We start from the raw sequence: 21,641 nt of genomic DNA, 5'->3' as shown, positions 1-21,641 counted from the left end.
ATGACACACAATGAAGATTAATAATTATATTTATAATACTTCTAGTTTATAAAACTAATTCTAGTAGGTTATTCCACAATACTGCACCATATAAAAAAGTCATTCATGACCAAAACGGAATGAGCTTTTTAATTTAGGTGAACTTTTTGTTTTGGATAAGTGCCCCCAAACCTAAATTTAAGTTTCTGTAGGTATTGAATTTGGGATACCTTAGCTTGTAATAAATCATAATACTGAAAAGATTGATTGTACCAGAGATTGATCTTGTGGGCAACTGCCATTTTTCTCCAAGACAAGTTATTTTGAGCGTCAATACATTGTACCGCACACAAATAGAAAGTAGTTTAAGTTCTGCGATTCCAAATGGATTTTTATCAACTTTTCAGTATTATGTAGTCACAAATACATTTTTTTGAACAATGAGGTACAAAATATGGTGAATGGGTATAATTTGAATAAAAAATAATCTATTCCAATTGCTACTATGAGAAAGCACATGTATTTGTTTTAAGCTATATCTGTTGGTCGTGGAGATTTTACTTTTATGAGCTGACTTACAGAGGTGTCTATTTCAAGAATTATCCTGCTGAAAGGATTAATTCTAAAAGAAATGAAATCAAGAGAGTTGATGGCAGGAGTGTAGGCCCCAAGTCCACCCTGCATTCAAGAGCCTACCTTTCTGTGATGGAACCTCTGCATGCTGTCAGTCAACATCCATGCCACCTTTAGCACAAAGTTATTGTTTGCTCTGCTACACACTAGACAGAACATGACATTTAAAATAGTAGTCCCAAGAAGAGCTAGTTTCTTGTTTATTTTTATCAAGCCCAGTTCTCACAAAGTTACTTTGTTCTTCTGCTTCAAACAGACCACCTAGATACCCTTCCTGGGAGTAGAAGATGTGATTAAAAACTGAAAAGATATAAAATACATTTGTGGCTTTATTTTATCATTCATGGTGATACTCAACATTGAAGAATATTTATGCTAATATGACCACGAAGTGTGCAGAATCTTGCCCTCTACTCTAGCCTACTATTGCTGGAGACCTTTCTGTGATGCTCACGGTTCTAAGTCTGCATCTATGAGTTTTTGCATCACAGTTGCAAATCTGTATAACAGATCTTAGTGAAAGGAAGAACCCACTAAAGGGTGAAGCTAAAGGAAACAGTGAAGTTAAACCTCACTAATGATTAAGTCAAAAGAGCCAAATCAAAACATGAAACCCAGAAGCATCAGCCATGACTGCCCATATGGACAATTTAGTCTGGGAAGAGCACACAGTATTTTGAGCTCATTGCTTCCCACACCAAAGCTTGACTAACTCTCAATGACATGTAGAGTCAATAGAGTTCTTCATTTTCTTTTCATTTCTGTAAACTGCCTATAATCTTATAGGCATGTTAGCCTGCTCTCCTCTTGGGCAGCCACGATCTTTTCAGCAAGTGTAATGTAATGGCAAGTGCAGTAACATATGCCTGATTCACTCCCTTGTCTCCCACCATGTTGGCCTGCACTGATACGTAATTCTCTCACAGCTCTTTAAATAGTGGCAGTGCATCCTTCTATAAATGTGTTATAACTTCCTTGACATTTTAATATCAATTTTGAAATATCTTGACAAGTGTGTACTTTGATATAGCTTTCCAAGTTCTGTATTAAGGATACTTAATTTCCATTATATACTTCATTTTTAATTAAATTTGAGACAAGTTTCATTCTGCACACATTAGCATAGAAACCATGCTTTTCTGGTGATGTCTTCACAGTAGAAAAGCTTTCAAAGCCCTTAGAATGGACAAAGTGGAGTTAGGTATCTTTGTAAGTCAACGGCAGTGGATTTTTCCTGATGAGACTAAATCCAAGAAGCACAGCCAAGAGGCAAAAGAGAGGAAGGAGAATTACCTGAAAAGGATGGAAAGACCTGGAGACCAATCTCACTACTACAGTATTCTCTCAAAGAAAGCATCAGATTCAGATATACACCAGGTCAAGGGCCATGTCGTGTTCTGAGCATGCTCAGTCGAGGGCAATAAGTCAAGTGGTCAGATTAGTATAAATCAAGTTCCCTTGGGCAGAGATGAGCAAAGTGAACTTGGCCATCTGAAAACCAAGAGTTGTGTTACTCTGCACATTTGGCTGGTCCCTTATAACAAGTTCAACTTTGAAGGAACGTCAAAAGTCACTCACAATGACAGCAGATGATGACTTCCCCAGAGGAAGCCATCATTTCCCTTGTCACATGACTGTGCTATTTTAGGAGACTGGTTTTGGCACCTGTATGTCTTAAAGCTGGTAGAAGCCTGAACACAGTTTAGAAGCTGCTTTCCCCTCCTCCTCATATGACACTGTCTTGCTTATAACCAGATTGGTGGCCTTGCTCCCGACCCCATCCCTGCCAGAGCCCATCCTAGGCTTCTCCACATCGCACCACTCTACAGCCCTGCCTTGTGTGGGTTAAAATGTTTCTGTGCACAACTGTACTTTTACTACATCTAAATACGTGAAATACTGTCTCTCTTTTGTGTGCCAGCTAACAGAAAGCAGGCAGGGTCCTTCCAGCCACATATTAGTGCTTGAACTGAAAGTACACTTGTGTTTTTGCACAAATGCCTCAGAATAGATATAGTAAGATTAGCAACAGTAATACAAAACTAGGCACGCTCTCCATTTAATATTGGGTCCATTGCTGTGGATTTTCCTATCTCTACTGCAACCGTGCAGAAAATGCTTTCTTATTTCATACTCTTTTAAGATTTTACTTTAAATTTCAATGTAGTTTGCTAAGCTTTGCTGAAAAGTGTAATATTAACATACAGCTAATTTGAATCTAAATATAATGTTGGCTAGCTTTATAAACTCACAGTTGCCAGATGGGACTTCAGGGCAGCAGAATGCTGACTTCACTGTATTTGGAGAAAAGAGGAGGGGTTGATTGCTTTAAGAACTGAGGAAATAGACAGCCACATATGCACACACGCACGCACACACATATTCAGAGTTAGAAGTCACGCAAGTACACAAATTTCAGATTTCAAAATTACAGATGTTTGCACATAAAATCGCCTGCCCTTTTTACACTAGTAATGAACAGCCAGGAATATAAATTAGAAAAAATAATTTACATAATCCTAGAAATATAAGATACCTTGAAATAAGATTAGTCAGGGCTGTACAATATTTGTATGATGAAGACTACATAATGTTAATAAAAGCAATTAATGAAATAATAATTAATGAAATAATGAAATAATGAATAGCAGATCTAGGTTACTCAGAAACAAAAATCAAACTTGGTTCCACTGCAGAAGAAACTGAACCTGGGGTTAAGTAGGTGAACTTAGGGGCACAAATGATGGGAAACTCGCCTCTGTCAATTCACTTGAAAGCTGGACAGAGTCCAAGAAGTATCTTGGAGTACAGGGTGCATGCATCTTTCTATTGCTATGACAAACCTTTTGCTTTGTAATTATTTGATATTATTATATTAATATGTAATTACATCATTTACCCATTCCATTTCCTCCCTCCATGCTCCCCCCACCAGCCAAGCTCCTACTGTTTTTTAAATTCACAGCCCCTTTGTTTAACTGTTGGTTTTGGTGGTGGTGGTAATGTGTGTACGCACAGCCTGTTTAGACTGTTCAATGTTACTTGTGTGGATATGTTTTAAGGGTTGACATATGGTATTGGATAACCGATTGATGTGCTTGTCCCCGGAGAAGGCTATTTCTCCAGCTCTCAGAATTCCTTAGTCTCCTGTAGTTCTTACTAACAAAACATGTCAGAATGACTATTGGTATCACCCTTGCTCAGGTCATATTGGAGTAGACGTGTTGCTGAAATTTCAGGGGTGTATCTTCTGGCCTCTCCAGGAGACACGTTCTCATAGCAAACTTTCTGTTTCCTTGGCTCTCCCCACCTTCTCTTCTGCAATGAATGAGCTTTGAGCTTCAGCTCATCAGTGTGAGAATAATTGTAATCAGCCTAATTCAGGTGCTGTCTCCAAGACTTACTGTCTCCATCTGATAACCCGAGCCTAGTCCTGGAACCTTCTACCTTCTGTGCAATCTTACCCAGGCCTAGAAGATTTTCAGCCTCTGAGATTTGCTGCTAAATAAACTCACCATTTCTAGTTCTCTCTTAACTCTGGCAGCTACAAGTTGGTGGTTCTGGCTCAAACTCCTCTCCAGGATGACTGATTCAGTCTGATTTCTTTCTTGGCCTCTGACTTTTTGTTCTGCTTGGTCTCAAGCCAGAGGCAATCTGCTCTAATCTGGCCCCTTCTTATGTTCTGGCTTCTTCTGTCTTCACCTATGTCTAGCTTGTTCTCTTTGCAACTTGTCTTTGCCTTCTTCCAGTAAAACTGAGCTCGCTCTCTCTCTCTCTCTCTCTCTCTCTCTTTCTCTCTCTCTCTATCCCTCCCTCCCTCTCTCTGCATCTCTCTCTGTCTCTCTCCCTCTGTCTCTCTCTCTCTCGCTGTATCTCTACCTCTGCTTCTCTCTCTGTCTCTCTGTCTCTCTCCCTGTGTGTGTCTCTGTCTCTCTCTGTCTCTCTCTCTCTTTCTCCCTCTCTTTCTCTCTCTCTCTCTATCCCTCCCTCCCTCTCTCTGCATCTCTCTCTGTCTTTCTCCCTCTGTCTCTCTCTCTCTCTCTCTCTCTCTCTCTCTCTCTCTCTCTCTCTCGCTGTATCTCTACCTCTGCTTCTCTCTCTGTCTCTCTGTCTCTGTCTCTCTCCCTGTGTGTGTCTCTGTCTCTCTCTGTCTCTCTCTCTGTCTCTCTCTCTGTCTCTCTCTCTCTGCCTCTCTCTCTCTCTCCCTCTGTCTCTGTCTCTCTGTCTCTCTGTCTCTGTCTCTGTCTCTCTCCCTGTGTGTGTGTCTGTCTCTGTCTCTCTCTCCTACTTTCTCTTAAGTAGCTTTTTCTCACTGATCTCGTGAGACGTGGGCATATCTTATTCTATCAGATCTTTCTCTGTTGTGGTCCATAGGATTCATAGTTGTGTAGGAGTGTTACCTGCCCCCCCCCACTGTACGCTTACCAAGTGCCTTCTGGTACCTTAAACATTGGACCCAGGTCAGATCCACCTCAGGTTCTCACCATCCTCACCTGGCTTTTCAGTCTCACCCACATTACCCTCGACAGTTTGTGTACTTTGCAGAAGTAATATAAATCAGTACCTTTCCATCTTCTAGAGTGGAAGTCGGGGTGATTCAACTTCAAGCCCTTAGGCTCTGGGTTTCTGCTTGGAATGTTTGCTTGGGTGGGACTTGGCTTTTCCTGCCTGTAAGCCTTTCCTCCACCTGTCACTGACTCCACATACTCCTCATATTAGCTTTCAGCAAAAGACTCACACCTGGCTTTATTCTCTTTATTGACAGTTCCTTCTCCAGGTCTCCATGGATTCTGATCTTTCTGATCTTTCTTTGCTTAGCATCCTGCTGGTAGAATCTCTCAGGGATCCTCCTGAGAACTGCTATCTGGGTTCAGCCTGTAGATCTTCCCAAATGGAAATCAGTGTATCCATCCATCACATTCAAACGCTTTCCCCCATTTGGCACAAAATTCAGGGAGGAGCAGGTTGTGACCTGTGGACCTTGGCCAGGGGCAACAGAGTTATGGGAGCCATCAGAGTGGATGCCTTTGCCCCCAGTTTCAGTTTGAAAGAGGACAGACACTTTTGATTCCTTCTCGGAGGGCTGCGAAGTCAGAAGTCAGTTCTCCAAATAGATTTCTTTCTCTTTCTTTATTTAATGCTTTTGCAATCAGAAATTACACCCCTCCCATAAGTTCTTAAACTAGGAAACCCACACATTACAGCCATTCAGTTTTATTTCAGACAATATTTGCCGCAATAAAAAAGCTACTTACCAGTAAATATAACTTTTTTCTCTTTTATTTCGTCTCAAATCTTTAATCATTATGAGTCAAACTGAATTATTCATAATTCTTAAAACAACATAATGTTGGGCATGTTTACTATAATTTAACGTGGCAATTTAGACCGGAGGAAAATGCTGCTGTTTATTCTCCATTTCCACGTGTAACTAAGGAATCAATCTTGGTTCAACTTGATGTCCCTGCTTGGTGGCAATGCCTTCATACCATGTGCGTACATCGCATGCGTTCTTGAAGTTTTATTTTTACTCATTTTTAATTAGAAATATATCCCTTAGGCAAAATAAAGGAAATTATTCATTTTTGTGGAAATGCTGCAAACTATAGCTTGAGGGCTGTTCTGGAGCCTTCCTTAGGGCTGTGTATCTTCAGCGAATAGCATTTTGCTTATAACCTCATGAGACCCTTATGGGAGAATCGTACCACTAATTGAGCAACCACCATAGGTCTCATTTTTAAAAATGGTCTTACATATGTGCTAACACGGAAAATGTGGGTTATGAAGAACGTACGAGTGGGAGCTGTCCCTTGATAGATTGGCTTCTAAATGTCTGATTGGAATAAGTTGCACAACTCTAGCCACTGGTATCTGGGCGTTAATAACAGTCTTAGACTTGCAAAAATAGAAATTCTAGTTTTAGTGGGAAATGGTTGTTTAAAGCCTTCCCTCAGGAGGCCTCCATTTGCCTCTGCATTTAAGTTCTCTGTATCAACCTACATCAGAGTCACCATCCTACGTCTGCATCCCAGGACTGAAGGCTTGTTGCCATAGAGATTTGAACTTTGGATTTTATAATTTTTTTTTCATTGTGGGTGGTTAAACTCACTTGGCTCCTATAACAAACATGATTCAGAGAAGGAACACACTGAAACTTTTACCTTAAGTTACCAATGGCAAACTGACAGCAATATCCTAATGTCAGGAGTGCTGACAGCCAGCAAGAATCCACCTTAAGAACCATGGAAGGAGCGATGGGTCAGAGGTTAAGAGTACTTGGTGCTCTTGCAGAATAGCAGAGTTCAGATCCCAGCACCGAGACTGGGCAGCTCAAATTGCTTATAACTCGAGGTCCAAGTGGGAAATTCGGTGCTCTCATCTGACCTCTGAGAGCAGCTGCTTGCATTTCATGGAATGCCTCTTTCTGGAAGGAACTTAGGTGAGTTCTGAATATGTATATGTTGCGGGAAAGCCAATTTTGGAGATCATGATCTTATTCCTCGTGTCTCAGCTCCATAACTTGATATAGATCTCCAGGCAGCACTCCTGGTCTGGCTTGATCACAGGACAGCTAGCCCTGCCCCACCCCAAAGGCTTTCCTTTTTCTAGACAGGGAAGTGGCGTTCCTTTCTCTATACCCCAGCAGTACCTCGAGTCTTCTCAGGTCCTACTGGTCTCTTGGCACAGGTTTCAGTTGTGTTTTTTGTCTTTGGGTATGAGAATCTTCAAACTACCAAACAGTGGGGTCAGTGGTATACAGACTTTCTCCTGATCCCACCTGAGTTAACAGGGAGGCCTGAGGGCATTCCACTGCACAAGCTAGCATAACCAGCTTCCAGCAGAAATCCAAGTCTGGTCCATCCTTTTCCACAGTGCTATCAACTGATGTCTATTCTCTAATGAATAATTATAATACTGAATCACATGCTGATATCCCGGATACCACAATATATCAAAGTTTGCTTCATTAATAGGAAAATATTAGTGCCATCAGCAGTTAGCTGTCTATGGACCTGATGACTGTAGGCGAGCTAACGTTCATTTATCTGTGGTTTATGGCTAGTTTGTTCAATCACATAGAATTTATCTTTGCCACACCTTAATCATTTAAGTCATTTCCAAGATGCATTTAACCAGGTTATCAAAGATGCAAAACTTGGTCAAAATTTATGCTGAATGTTGCCATGAACTACTTGAAGATTTTATAGGATGAAAATATTTATGGGACCCAACTTTTTTTTCTAAACGGAATTTGAAATCCACCCTCTCCATTTCTCCCATTAATTTCCCAATTGGGGGAAAGAACAACTCCTCATGGGTATCATCTATTTCTAGTAATTTCTCTGTAGTACAGAGCTTTTGGCTGAAGACAAGAGCACTTGTATACCACTCCTCCCAAGGCCTCATGAATGCCTTACAACAAATGAAACAAGATGCTAGATGCGGCCCCACTGAAGACACTGACATGCAGACGAAACCGTGTCCACAGACATTCATTCACAATGCGCATCTGGTACGACACCCTCAAAACTGAGAAGTCTTTACTTGCTACTCTGGGGATGGGTAGGTGAGGTTTTTGTTTTTGTTTTGTTTTGTTTTTTTTACTTTTCAATTCAGTCTCTGATTGTCTATTAGCCCAGCACCTCAAGCAGATCTTATGTGACATTCATCCTTGCTCTAGAACAAGAGGTTTAGTTCCAGATACTTCTTGCTAGATCTAGATATGACCTCGTCTTTTGAAACATGCATGCACGCAAGCCTGCCATTTGCAGCAGAAAGGATTTAAACGCAGATGTTAAAAACGCTCCCTTCGAACTAAAGTCAGAAAGGAAAATATCAGGGATCCTTCAGTATCCCTGCACACTGTGAAATCTCGGCATGTGCTGGAAATAACACCCATTGTTCTGTACAGCACATCTCTGGCTCTTTCGTTAGACAAATGAATGACAACACGGCACTTATTATTCAACTCAGATCTCTGATAGGCCTAGCTCGTTTGCATAGAGAAAACATATGGAGTGTATTTTAGATTTATGTCTGTGCTTCCCTCTAAGATCTCCGAGTCCAATGGAAATCACTAGACACATGATAAATTTCCCTTTAGATACAACATCTAAAGCAGGCATGATTGTGGAAAAGGAAGTGGAGGAGATATTTTTCTTAAGCTAACATTGTCTAGTTTTTCTTAGATATAGCTCCCAATGGGAAATATACATGTCAAAACAAAGCAGGTCGGAGTAAAAGAATTCACATGGAGAGAGATTTAATTGCAAGGGGATTCAGCACTGCCCCAGGCCCGTTTGCAGTAGAGTATTAATGATGGAGTGAGACACAGGGATGAGAAATATCTGATGTTGCTCAGGAATAATAAAAGACCCACCAACCTGCCTTAATTCAGTGCCAGGAATAACACTGGGCATACTTTTATTGACTTACATAAATTCTTCTCCACTGCAGCTCATATTAGGAGACTCAGAAAGAAATCAGTACAGCAGCAGAGATAGACCAGGGAAAAGTTGGAGGGATTGGAGAAGAAAAATGACCCCCTTGAATCCAGCTTTCTCCTGGAGGCCGCGCTCCTGGTGATGGACTGGGTGACTGACAGATCCTAGGCCCCACCCATGCATGAGGTTGTGCTTTCTAAATTTAAAACTTGAGGCATATTTTCTTGATGATAGAAGAATCGATTTTTTTCCATTTTCTTTTCTTTTATTGGATATTTTCTTTATTTACATTTCAAACGTTATCCCCTTTCGGGGTTTCCCTTCTGCAAATGCCCTATCCCATCCCCCCTCTCCCTGTTTCTATGAGGGTGATCCCCTATCCACTCACTTACTCCGTCCCACCTTCCTACCCTAGCATTCCCCTACACGGGGGCATCAAGCCTTCACAGGACCAAGGGCCTCTCTTTCCACTGATGCCCAACAAGACCATTCTCTGCTACATATGCAACTGGAGCCATGGGTTGCTCCATGTGTACTCTTTGGTTGGTGTTTTAGTCCCTGGGAACTCTGGGAGATATGCTTGGTCGATATTGTTGTTCTTACTATGGGGTTGAAAACACCTTCAGCTCCTTCAGTCCTTTCTCTAACTCTTCCATTGGGGACCCTATTCTCAGTCCAGTGTTTGGCATCTGACTCTGTATTTGTCAGGTTCTGGCAGATCCTCTCAGGAGACAGCTATATCAGGCACCTGTCGGCTTGCACTTCTTGGCATCTGTAATAGCGTCTGAGTTTGGTGACTGTGTATGGGACGGATCCCCAGGTGGGGCAGTCTCTGGATGGCTTTTCCTTCAGTCTCTGCCTCACACTTTGTCTCTGTATTTCCTACTGTATTTTGTTCCCTCTTCTAGGAAGGACTGAAGCATCCACACTTTGGTCTTCCTTCTTCTTGAGCTTCATGTGGTCTGTAAATTGTATCTTGGGTATTCTGAGCTTTTGGGCTAATATCCAATTATCAGTGGGTTCATACCATGTGTGAGAAGAACACATTATCATTCTGTATCACTGGGCTTTGTAATTTTTGAGGCTGGCTCCTGTCTCCATGTTCAGAACCTTCAGGAACGTGAGTGAACACCTTGGGATCCCTGCTCTGTCCTTCAAAGGAAACAGCAGAATCAAGCCATAAGGCTCCTGCTTTGTTGCTTCTCCATGAAGACCTAGACAAGCTAGCTGGACTGCGAATCCCTAGCCTTAGCCAGTAGCTCCAGCACAGACTGTTCATCTGAAAACTTACCTTTTCCGGGTACAACTCAACATGCTATTGATCTATACAGAAACTGGAAGCGCTGGAGATGGTGCCAAGAAGATTCTGAAAAGCAATTCTCATCCATTGCCTCTATTGAGTTTTAACAAGTTTGGTAATAGAGGTAAGAATTAGCTCAATCTTAACTGTGCTTCCAGGGGTTCTGAGTGGGCAGAGCTAGTGGGAGTTATCGGTAAGCATGGCACCCAGTGGAAACAAAAGGGAGAGGGTCCAGCGATGTTACATTTTACATATTATAATGTTACAATATTACATTTAAAAAACCCAGGTGTATCAAGAAATAATAGCCGTTCTCACCAGCAAAAATCAGGTCAGCCACAACACCACACAATATACCGAGCAACCAACAGGTTCTCGAAACGACACAAGCAACATGAAAGCAAGCCACAGGAGATAAAAAGCAAATTAGGTCTGCATGTGCCCCATACAACTGTCTGCAGCACTCCTGATCTGCCCCAGAGGCAATGGGACTAGCGTTTCTGAGAGTCTGAGGACTGTTAGTTAGAAGGCTGCAGTTCACAGAAAAGACTGATGGAGGAGGAAGCGATGCCTGGGGAGCATAGTCTGAGTCCCGGTCTTTGCAGTTTGTGCATGCTCACAGAAAATGCTGAAAGCTGGAGTAAGGACCATGGAGAGAGATCAAAGGGAAGAAACCTGTGCTCCCAGGAGGCTGTGCGAGGTGCCCGCTCCTCTGCTGGCTTAAGAGAGCAGCCAAGAGGCCGGAGAAGTGAGGCGATGCTGGGTAAGGACGATCCCTAAGTTGTCTTACTGTCGGTTGAGCATAGTGTTGATCATAAAAGGATCAAACACAGTGCAGATGATTTTACTGCAGCTCACGGAGGAAGCTGGACACGTGAACAGAAACGCTAAGGCACACAGCTGGGAAGATTCTGTGAAGAAGAAAAGCATCTATCAGGGAGGAAAGAGCGTAGAGAGGAAGCGGGTAGGCACATGGATGAAATGAAAGAGATTTGTGTGAATGTACAAAACATCTATGCAAACCCATTAATCCAAATAATTAATAGACACTAATAAAAACAGTGACTAAGGTTATTAGACATGTCCTAAAGAAAACATACTCCAGAAAGTAGAGAAAGACCAACTAATTGAGGTTTATACAGGATTCACACAGCTGTAATTTAGCAAAGGGAGAGGTGAAACAGGGGCCCCAGAGTGGGTCAGTCATGAGGACCTGAATTTAGATTCTTAACACCTCTGCTGAGCTCTAGCATGTGCCTAGAACCTCAGTGTTGGATAAGTGGAGTCAGGAAGACATTCCTGGAACTTTTGACCAGCCAGTGAATTCTGGATCAGGGTGAGATCTTCCTTTAAAAATTAAAGTGGGTCCCCAGCTCTGAAAAAAAAAAAAGAAAGAAAGAAAAGAAAAGAAAAGAAAAAGAAAAATTAAAGTGAAGCCAGTGTTAATCTCTGGCCTTTGCCACATGCATATGCACATATACAAGAACACACACACACACACTCACACGAATACACACATATGAGATATTTAAAATAATTATATCTGTGTAAATTGAAACGAGTTAGAGACATGGCGTGTATAATGAGAAAGTTTCACTCAACTCAAGAGAGGAAAACGTTAATATCTAGTATAGAAAATCAAATGGCATATCTGTGTGAAGAGATGATGAGGAAACGACCATTGGATACAAGGACACAGTAAAAACACCAAAGCCAAGGAGAGCTTGGCTCTAAGGGTGAGACCCTCGGCAAGGTAGGAAGACATGGGAACTATCACTCAGAACAATCCATATGTGGACAAACTTAAGGACCGATTAGTGTCTAAATCTGTGCATCACAAGTGTGTGAGCAAATAAGTACGTGTGGGACAGGGGCACTTGATCAGTTACGATCAACTTTAGGAAATTGATCCGTGGCCAGAAGAGAAAAAGCAGAAACACAAACAATTGTGAATGGGGTGAGATGTTATTCAGCCTTTAAAGCACTGTGTCAGCATGGCTCCAGCTGCATATGTAGCAGAGGATGGCCTTGTTGGGTACCAATGGGAGGAGAAGCTCTTGGTCCTGCCAAGGCTGGACCCCCCAGTGTAGGGGAATGTCAGGCTATGGGGGTGGGAATGGGGAGTAGTTGAGGAACACCCTCATAGAAGAAGGGGTCAGGGGAAGGGATGGGGGCTTGTGGAGGAAAACCAGGAAAGGGAATAACATTTGAAATGTAAATTTAAAAAAATCCAATCACATACACACACACACACACACACACACACACACACACTCAAGCTTGATGTTGGTGTTTGTCTTCCTAAGTACATCTATAGAGAACCAGTATGGGCTAGAAGTGAGGTAGAATCCTGTTTCTCCACTGAGGATTTAAATATGTCTTCTGCTAAGGGACAGGTTTGACAGATACCAGGGAATACAAAGCTACCCACCAGCTTTCCTTTCCTGAGGGATTACTTCATTTTACAAAGGAGTATCTTCCTGTGCTTTCCCTAGGACGCACCGGACACATACTCCCTGGTCTCTAGGTATGTGGACTGTGATAATCAGAGTTGCAGAGACTGGGTGAGGAAGGCCCTCAAAGCAAAACCAGACCAAAGCAAACCAGTTTCAGCATGCAAAACTATATAAAGTGTGTGTTTTCCTATGTGAGGTACAAAATGGTAAACAGAGACACCTCGTACATATCTGATGGGGTTTCACAGTCTGTAAGTTAGCATCAAACACTCCAGTGAGATGGCTAATCTTAGCTGACAACACGCCTGAGAAGACAGAACTTCAGTTGCAGAATTGCTTCCATTGGCCTGAGCCCATGTCTATGGGACAGTATCTCTATTGATCGCTGATGTGGGAGAACTCGGGCCAATGTGGGCAGTGCTACACCTAGGCAGGAGATCCTGAGCCATGTAAGGAAGAGACATAAGCACAAGCAGAGAACCAGCCAACAAGTAATGTCCTCCATAATCTCTGCTTCAGCTCTGGCCTGAAGGTTCCTGCCTTGCAGGAAGCCAAGGTAGGAACCACACCCCTTTCCTTCACCTATGTGAGCAGGGAACACACATGTGCGACACTTTCACTCAGGAGGAAAGAACATTGCTTTCTCAGTTGCTTATTTTGCTTTTGGTCAATCCACTTGTTTCAATCCAACATTTCCTGAACCTTTCAACGACATCTTTCTCTGCTTAGATTAAAGAAATGTGTGGTTTCAAAGGAAGCTGGGAATTGATTATTAATGTACATTTCACCAATGATCTGATTTTATCTTTTATTCAGTAACTAATCCCTTAAGAATAATTCTTGCTGTTTCTTGGGTATGCTCCGTTTGTGTTTGACCCACACATGGCTTTGATTGGCTCTATGCTCACTTTTGAAATTGGACCATTTCTGTCTTACACATTCAGAGATCTATCAGTTATTCACATAATGGGTACCTGTTTTACATCCACATACACTTTGCCAGATACAGGGAAAAATCCTATCCATGGCAGCTATGGTGTTCTAACTGGAGGCTGGGTGATAAGCATTCTGGTTTGACCAGAGGAGTGGGTTAGGGGACAAGAAGCATGCTTATAAGAGTCCTGAGGTCACCAAGGGAAACACAGACAGGCCAGTGCACTGCGTTACTTATGTCAATGTTTGGTGAACGGATTTTGGGTTATAATGGAGTGCACTGAGATCCAAAACAACTCAAACACCAGGTCAGTCCAGATGAGTAGAATTTATGGTAATCAAGCTGCTACTGATTGACTAGGGCTACAGAACAGATCCAGGTGATGAACTTCGACCCAGGGCCAGAATGTCACAGAGTATTTAAGCTCACAAACCACAAGCATTTGGGTCAAGTTATTGACACATATTTTCACCAATTAGGATTTATGGATAAGAACTTTCCTTATGTGGTTGATTTATGTCATCTGATACAGAAGGTAGGTTTTACAGGCCAATCAATCAAATGCATTTTCCTCTTTCCTAGTTAGGGATAGTTATTACATTTTGGTGAACGAGGGACAAATAACAGAAGCTGTAGTTAGGAATAGTGTCAGTCCTTAAAACAAGTTTCTTTTGCTTGTTCCCCCAAATAATATTTTCACCCCCTGCAAGTCAATGAGCAGCCGTGTTTTCGTGGGGAAGCCAAACCCTGGTCTGTAATGCAGACTCAATAAGAAAGTTCTAGGAATAAAACTGGATTAGTTTAAAAGAAAGCAGAGAAAGGAGAAAATGGTGACCCAGAAAGAGAGCAAAGGATTAGATGATAAGTTCAAATCCAATCTGAGATCAACTCTGTTGATGTAAAAAGCTAGACACAGCCATTTACAATGGGAATTGCCAGATTAATATATAAAACATTCAACTGATTTTCTGTATCAAAGATACCCACTTTATGTGTCGACAGAATCTAACAGCCAAAGAAAGAATGCTTGAGCCATGGGTCTGTCCATGTGTAAATATGAGTGTCTGTATATATTTCAGAAGCAGAAGTCAAAGGAATTTTGGAGAAGCTCTGCTGATATTTAAAAAAAAAGGATATCACATCTAGGGTATGAATAAAGATATTCACAAAGACATAATAGTTCTACATGGGGGTACATAAGGAGGGGACCTCAAAATATACAAGGAGATGGTGGGAATGAATGGTGAAATAACAGAATTCACATTGGCAGTTATGAAATATGTCTCATCCATAACTAAAAAAGCATAAAGCATAAAGTCAACATAGGAGGCCTGACAATTAGGATCACTTATCTTGATTCCACCTGTCTTCATGGGTTGTGTCTGTGAAGTGCATTAGACTATACAGTCTATTTTTTTTTGTATTTTTTTCTTGTTGTCCTGGAGCTTTCAGTCATTCTGTTAAGTTGCTAGTATGAGAATTTTCCAGTTTCTGTTTTTTTCTTTTCTTTTATTGGTTATTTTCTTTATTTACATTTCAAATGATATCCCCTTTCCTGGTTTCCTCTCCCATCCCCCCATCCCCCTGCTTCTATGAGGATGTTCCCTCATCCACCCACCCACCCATTCCCTTCTGCCTCCCCACCCTGACATTCCCCTAAACTGGCAGGACCATGGGCCTCTCCTCCCACTGATACCCAACGAGGCCATCCTCTGCTACATATGCAGCTGGAGCCATGAGTCTGTCCATGGTCCTCTTTGGTTGGTGGTTTAGTCCCTGGGAGCTCTGGCGGGGGGGTCTGGTTGGTTGGTACTGCGGTTCTTCCTGTGGGGCTGCAAACCCCTTCAGCTCCTTCCAAGACTACACATTCTTTGCATCTACAGACGTCCTCTGTTTCTGCAGAGTCAATGTGCAATTCTTTCCAACTGCACTCTGCAGAAACTTCGCGATGTCTTCTGGTGTGTAATAACTAGAACTTTCAGCCGTGTGAATCCCACTCTACCTAGGCCAAGCCCTCAAACTTTTTCTTTAGACTCCGTAAACTAAATCACTTAACTCAGCTTCTACCAATTAACACATTACTTCTAGAGATAGGGCTAGAAGTAGACATGGTGAACAGAAGATGCCACGTTGGGGAGTCTCTCTCTCTCTCTCTCTCTCTCTCTCTCTCTCTCTCTCTCAAACACACACACACACATGCACACACACACACACACACACACACACACACACACACACACACACGGTAGAGAAAGGAAGAGAGTCAGATTACCATACTAGTGAGGTGAATGCAGTTTGTTTGGTTAGTTAACATTGTATCGGGAAGAGATAGGGATCAAGTTGGTAAAGGAAATGACAAGTGATTTACGTTTATGTACAGTTACACTGGCTTGTGTGACGTTCTGGTAAGAAGGGTAACACTGGCTCAGTAGATGTCTGCTTCTGTTAGCAGCCGAAAGCACCAAAGGATCTGGAATTGATTGTGGAATCTCTGGGAACTATAAAGAGAGCAAAAAGATGTATTTGAGGACTCGCTGGCCTTTACACAAGTTCATCAGAGAGGAAGGTCACAAGTTAGGGAAAATGTCAGTCATTAGAAGGTCGGGACAGCCAGGGACTTGTCATAAAAGGTGTGGGAAGAGCTTACTTAGAGCATTTAGAGCCTCTGAGAGGGGTTGGTGGTCACCTCAGTGTGGAGAAATGCTGTAACCTGGAAGGAAGGGAACCACAATAGCATGAGACGGATGTATAATTAATATGGGTGCCTTGAGGGGGGTATCATTGCAGGAATTAGGGAAGTGGTATAGCAGGTAAAGTGTCTGCAATGTAGTCACGAGGACCGGAGTTTAGTCCCTAGTAACCTTGTAAAAAGCCAGGCAGGGTAGCATGTGCCTAAAATGCAAGCAATGGTGAAGCAGAGGCAGAGGCAGAGAGAGAGGCAGAGAGGCAGAGAGAGAGGCAGAGAGGCAGAGAGAGAGGCAGAGGCAGAGAGAGAGGCAGAGAGAGAGAGAGAGAGAGAGAGAGAGAGAGAGAGAGGCAGAGAGAGAGAGGCAGAGAGGCAGAGAGGCAGAGAGGCAGAGAGGCAGAGAGGCAGAGAGGCAGAGAGGCAGAGAGGCAGAGAGGCAGAGAGGCAGAGAGAGAGGCAGAGAGAGAGGCAGAGAGAGAGAGGCAGAGAGAGAGGCAGAGAGGCAGAAAGAGAGGCAGAGAGGCAGATAGGCAGAGAGGTAGAGGCCGAGGCAGAGAGGCAGAGGCAGAGGCAGAGGAAGAAGTATATCTAGGTCATGCTGGCCAGCCAGACCTGCAGAGTCAATGTGGTCCCAATTCACAGTGAGACTCAGAGACTCAAGAATAATAGAATACAATACATGCCTAGCACTGACCTACACACACACACACACACACACACACACACACACACACACACACACACACATGCACACAAGTTAGGTAATGGAAGAGGTGTTACAACTGTAGAACAGGGAAGGGTCTGTTTCTTTGTTCTTTCCTTTCAAGGTTGAGTCAGAGTTGAGTCTATGTAAAGCCTGATTGAAGACATCTGTAGATAAGGAGGAAGAAAGGCCAAACGTGTGGAGAGAGTGGGCCTACTCAGTGATTGTGCCGCAAGCACTCAGCCACCCACGTCCCATGGGCACGCTGGGACTCCTTCTAACAGGGCGCACAATGCGGAGAGAGTTATGAGACAAATTAAGTATATTTGTCTTAGAGCCCCATAGAAATGTCCTAAGAGATAAGAGTCATCCATGTCATGGAAATAGAAAATAAACTTCAAACGGCAGTGCTGGTGAGCTATTCCAAATTGTCAGTCTTCAGAAGACTCGCATAAAGAAACAAAAGCTATATTTTTAGGCTATAATTAAAATTTTATGACATCCAGTTGGGGACTGTAACAGTGAAGATCTCGTAGAATTTTTTTTTTCTTTCTTTCTTTCCTTCAGAAAGTCTGAACCTCACAGGCATCCTCTAAGTTTCCAGGAGAGTCAGGCGGCTTCTCAGGCAAGAACTATCACATTTCACAGGAGCTCGGGGAGTGAGGCTGCAGCTGCCAGATAAGGGGACAATGGGAAGTAAAGATGGTCCCAGGGAATGTGAACTACTTAAACAGAACACAATGTGAACCTCCAAACTCTGTCAGCACATCACAAGGAAATTATTTTAGAATGTCTATGAAGAGGAATTTAGGAATTAAGGTTGATGTAATAGAGGTGGTAACAGAATTCAGCGGTGTAGGATGAGGTTCAAGTATGTCCAAATGATGAATCTATTGTCCGGGTCCTGCTCTTGTTGTTAAATAACTCGGAGCAGTTATGTGACTGTGAAATTGGAAGAGAAATTGAGTCTTCCCTTTTTATAGAGTAAATATATTCGGCAAGGTATATTGAGCAACCCAAGGAGTGAGCGCTGGGGAAAATAGTGAGATATTTTAGTTTGCCCAAGACACTGTTTGAAAAGTCACTCTGATTTTGAGATGGAAATATTCAACTTGAGTGTGCTATCTCTGCATTTACTCAGAATTTCTCTGGTGGAAGTTTAAACTAAGCACTTTTAAACAATGCAACCCAGAAATATTTCTAAGGCCGGTAAGCCATAACTAAGAAATGTTTCTCAGAAATTTATCCCAGATATGCATGCCTGAATATAGACAGCCCACAAATAATCATATTTACAAAGAACAGCTAATTATCGTTTACTATTAGAGGAGAACAAGTTACTTATTTATGGCTCTGATAGTGGGGCTCATGAAGCAAGACGTGGAATCTTGAATGTGAATTTTCAGCAGGGGAAGCTGGGAATCCAAGGAACATTAGAGAAACTCTAAGAATCCACAGTTACTCTTGTACTGAGCTTGTATTAGAAGCATTCAAAGACAACATCTAATCATCCAACTGTTTATAGGTAATGAAAGGTTCTGCTTAATACATCACTGTGAAGGAGAAAGACAAGGAAGTCCAGATACAATGTATGGGAACAAAACAAATCTGCATGTCTTAAGAGATAGCACACTCCTGTGTTCTTGAGGTAGAACCATGTGCTACTCTATAAATTAGTTTCCTGTGTGCTCATTGTGCCAAGGGTCACAGTGCTTTTAGAAGCAGAACATATCTTTCTTAGATGAAGCTATGGGCAATATATTTGCGTTGAAAGATATGGGTGTGTGTGTGTGTGTGTGTGTGTGTGTGTGTGTGTGTCTGAGAGTATAGGTGAATATATGTGAGTATATGTGTGTGTGTGTGTGTATCTGTGTTTGAGAGATAGGCAAGTGTGTTTGTGTATATGTGTGAGTGTGTGTAAGAGAGAGTGTAAGTGAATATGTATGTATGTGTGTGTGTATGTGTTTGAGAGTATAGGCAAGTATGTGTGTATGTGTGAGTGTGTGTGATTGAGAGTGTAGTTGAGTGTGTATGAGTGTGTGTGTGTTTGAGAGTGTAGGTGGATATATGTGAGTGTGTTTGAGAGTGTTGACAAGTGTGTGTATATGTGTGAGCATTTGTATTTGAGAGTGTAGGTGAATGTGTGTGAATATAAGTTGTGTGTGTGTGTGTGTGTGTGTGTGTGTGTGTGTGTGTGTAGCATGCTAAACTTGACGCATTGCACTTACTAGGTGTGCACCATGCAGCTGGGTTATATCCCCAGCCTTTGAAATTTTATTTATTTTATATGTGAAACGCCTGGTTTAAAGCATGAGTTTGTGAACCTTCATGATCCTGCCTCACTAGTGATATGGCACAGGAGTTGGTAGAATAAGAACATGTAGGGAATCATGACAAATGGAGAAAACTCATGTTGGCAGAGATTTGAAAGTGAATGGGGTGTGACCCACTCATGCAGTCTTACCAAAAAATAGCTGAAGCTGTCGGAAGTATTTTAACGTATTCCCATGCTCTCTCCATCCCCCTGATAGGCTTGAAATCCAGATGTCAAAGATCTACTAAAACAACAAAGATTTCCCTTCCCTCCCAGACCAATATGGCCTCTCTGTGTTGTATGCTGATCTGCGGAAGGGGACTCACCTGTATCCTCATGGAGTCCTGAGGTCCTCATGAACAAACCCATCAGACTTGCAGGTACAGGGTGGGTTTTATCTAACACATCCACAGAGGTGGTTTAGACTCTCTATTTGATGACATTTCCCAGCAGAAGCAAACACATGATGTCCTAATCCCCTCAATAGGAGTAAGGATGGTATTTCTCCTTTGCACGGTTTTTCTTTTTAACCTTTCCCCTCTTCCTTTTCTTTCTTCACTTTACCTCCCTCTTCTCCCAGTTCTACCCTGTCCCCTCCCTCTCCCATCCTCCCTCCTTTTCTCCTCAGAGAAGAGGGGTAGGTCATGTATACTAACCTGGTCTAGCACATCAAGTCACAACAGCACTAAGTGCATGGACTAACCAATGACTGGCCCAAGTTGAGACCCATCCCTTTAGAGAAAGTCAACACCTAACACTATCAAGTATCTCTCTGCTGTGCTTGTATTCAGTAGCCTAGCATGATTCTCTTCTGAGAGGCTTCCTCAGTTCACAGCACACAGTTTTCTTACTTTGATGTTTCTAGGGCCCATGGTTTTCAGCAGAGATTCACTTGCCCCTCGATACTGACTTGTCTGGTCATTTTCTGTACTTCTGCAGGTGTCGTTATTCCCCTAGCACTTTGCTCAAATCATAGAGGTCAGCATAACTGATAACCTAGAAGATTGTGAGGACCGTGAATGCCATCATCCAGAGCCTGCAGGAAGTAAGCCCGCTATGTCAATGAGGCTGCTAGGAACTGTGGTCTCACCCAGCAAGTTCAGATGAACTTGGTAAGGTGGAAGTTCACTTCCCTTCCACCATAGTTTTGTGATCTGGGCAGGGTGTGGGCAGGGCATTTGGAGAAGGATAGCGGTTTAGATCAGCTCATTAAAAACACAACCATGACCCTGCAGTTCTATGCCTTGCCCAGGTGAGTCAGCAGGGACTTTGACCGAGGCTGTACCTGCTAGGCCATCATTCTCAGTGCCATAAATCAAAGGCTCACATAAAGGTATAGAACAATTCTTAATATGGCACAGTCTTTGGACTCATGTAGGTCAGTCTGGTAGATCTGTGTGTACAACTCTTAGAATAGTAACTTAGTTTAAGGGGCAAGATATAGAGGACAAGTTGATCATAGCCAATAGATATCTCTTATATTTGAGGTCGGCAATTTAAATTAGAAACAGTAAATCTATATTAATAATTCCATTATTATTTTCCTTTGATATACAAATTAGCTAAGACAGAAGCTTAATAAAAATATCACATATACACACATACACAAACACACACATACACACATTCACACACACACACACACACACACACAAATGGTACTCATAGTATCAGGAGATAAAGATAGAATTTTTTTTTAATTCTTAAAGCATGGCCCAGAGGGATGGGTTTAGTCAGGTATGGAACTTACTCTGCAGTAATGTGGTAGAATGTAGGAAGAATGTGAAGTTGAATCCTTCATTAGGGTCCCGTTCCAAAAGGATGGGCAGAAGCAGTTCTCTGCCATCCCATTGACAAGACGTTTACCATAACAGGCTCCCCAAACCATGAAGTATATTCTCTAACTGTGTCTCACAGGCATCCCCTCTTTGATGCAGAGTAGGCTTTATTGAAAGGATGATCGTGATCATTTGTGTAGCTTGTCTTTCTTCATTTCAGTAAATGTTTTTTCCATACCATTCAATGCTGATTCTTATAGTGTCAGAAAGCAATGGACATCAATATTTTGCAAAGTGTTGCTTTATACCTTTCTATGTTTGGAAACAATTGAAACATAATCAAAACTTTGAGTTGCAAAGACCTGTGGAAGTTCTTCACTCTAGTTGCCTCATCATAGGAGTGACAATAGTACA

General features: G+C 42.3%; 1 long non-coding RNA gene across 1 annotated transcript; it reads left to right on the top strand.

The window, feature by feature from the left end:
* Positions 1–5,182: 5,182 nt before the first annotated feature.
* LOC120097550 (uncharacterized) lies at positions 5,183–21,586 on the top strand. Its single transcript, XR_005495068.2, has 3 exons — positions 5,183–10,480; positions 19,667–19,829; positions 20,389–21,586. It is a non-coding gene; the product is annotated as an uncharacterized LOC120097550 (long non-coding RNA).
* Positions 21,587–21,641: the final 55 nt, after the last annotated feature.

The sequence above is a fragment of the Rattus norvegicus genome, chromosome 16 (genome assembly GCF_036323735.1).
Source record: "Rattus norvegicus strain BN/NHsdMcwi chromosome 16, GRCr8, whole genome shotgun sequence".
In the NCBI taxonomy this organism is placed as follows: domain Eukaryota; kingdom Metazoa; phylum Chordata; class Mammalia; order Rodentia; family Muridae; genus Rattus; species Rattus norvegicus.
Note: the sequence above shows the minus strand (reverse complement) of the source record. Positions and strands in the feature narration are given on the sequence as shown.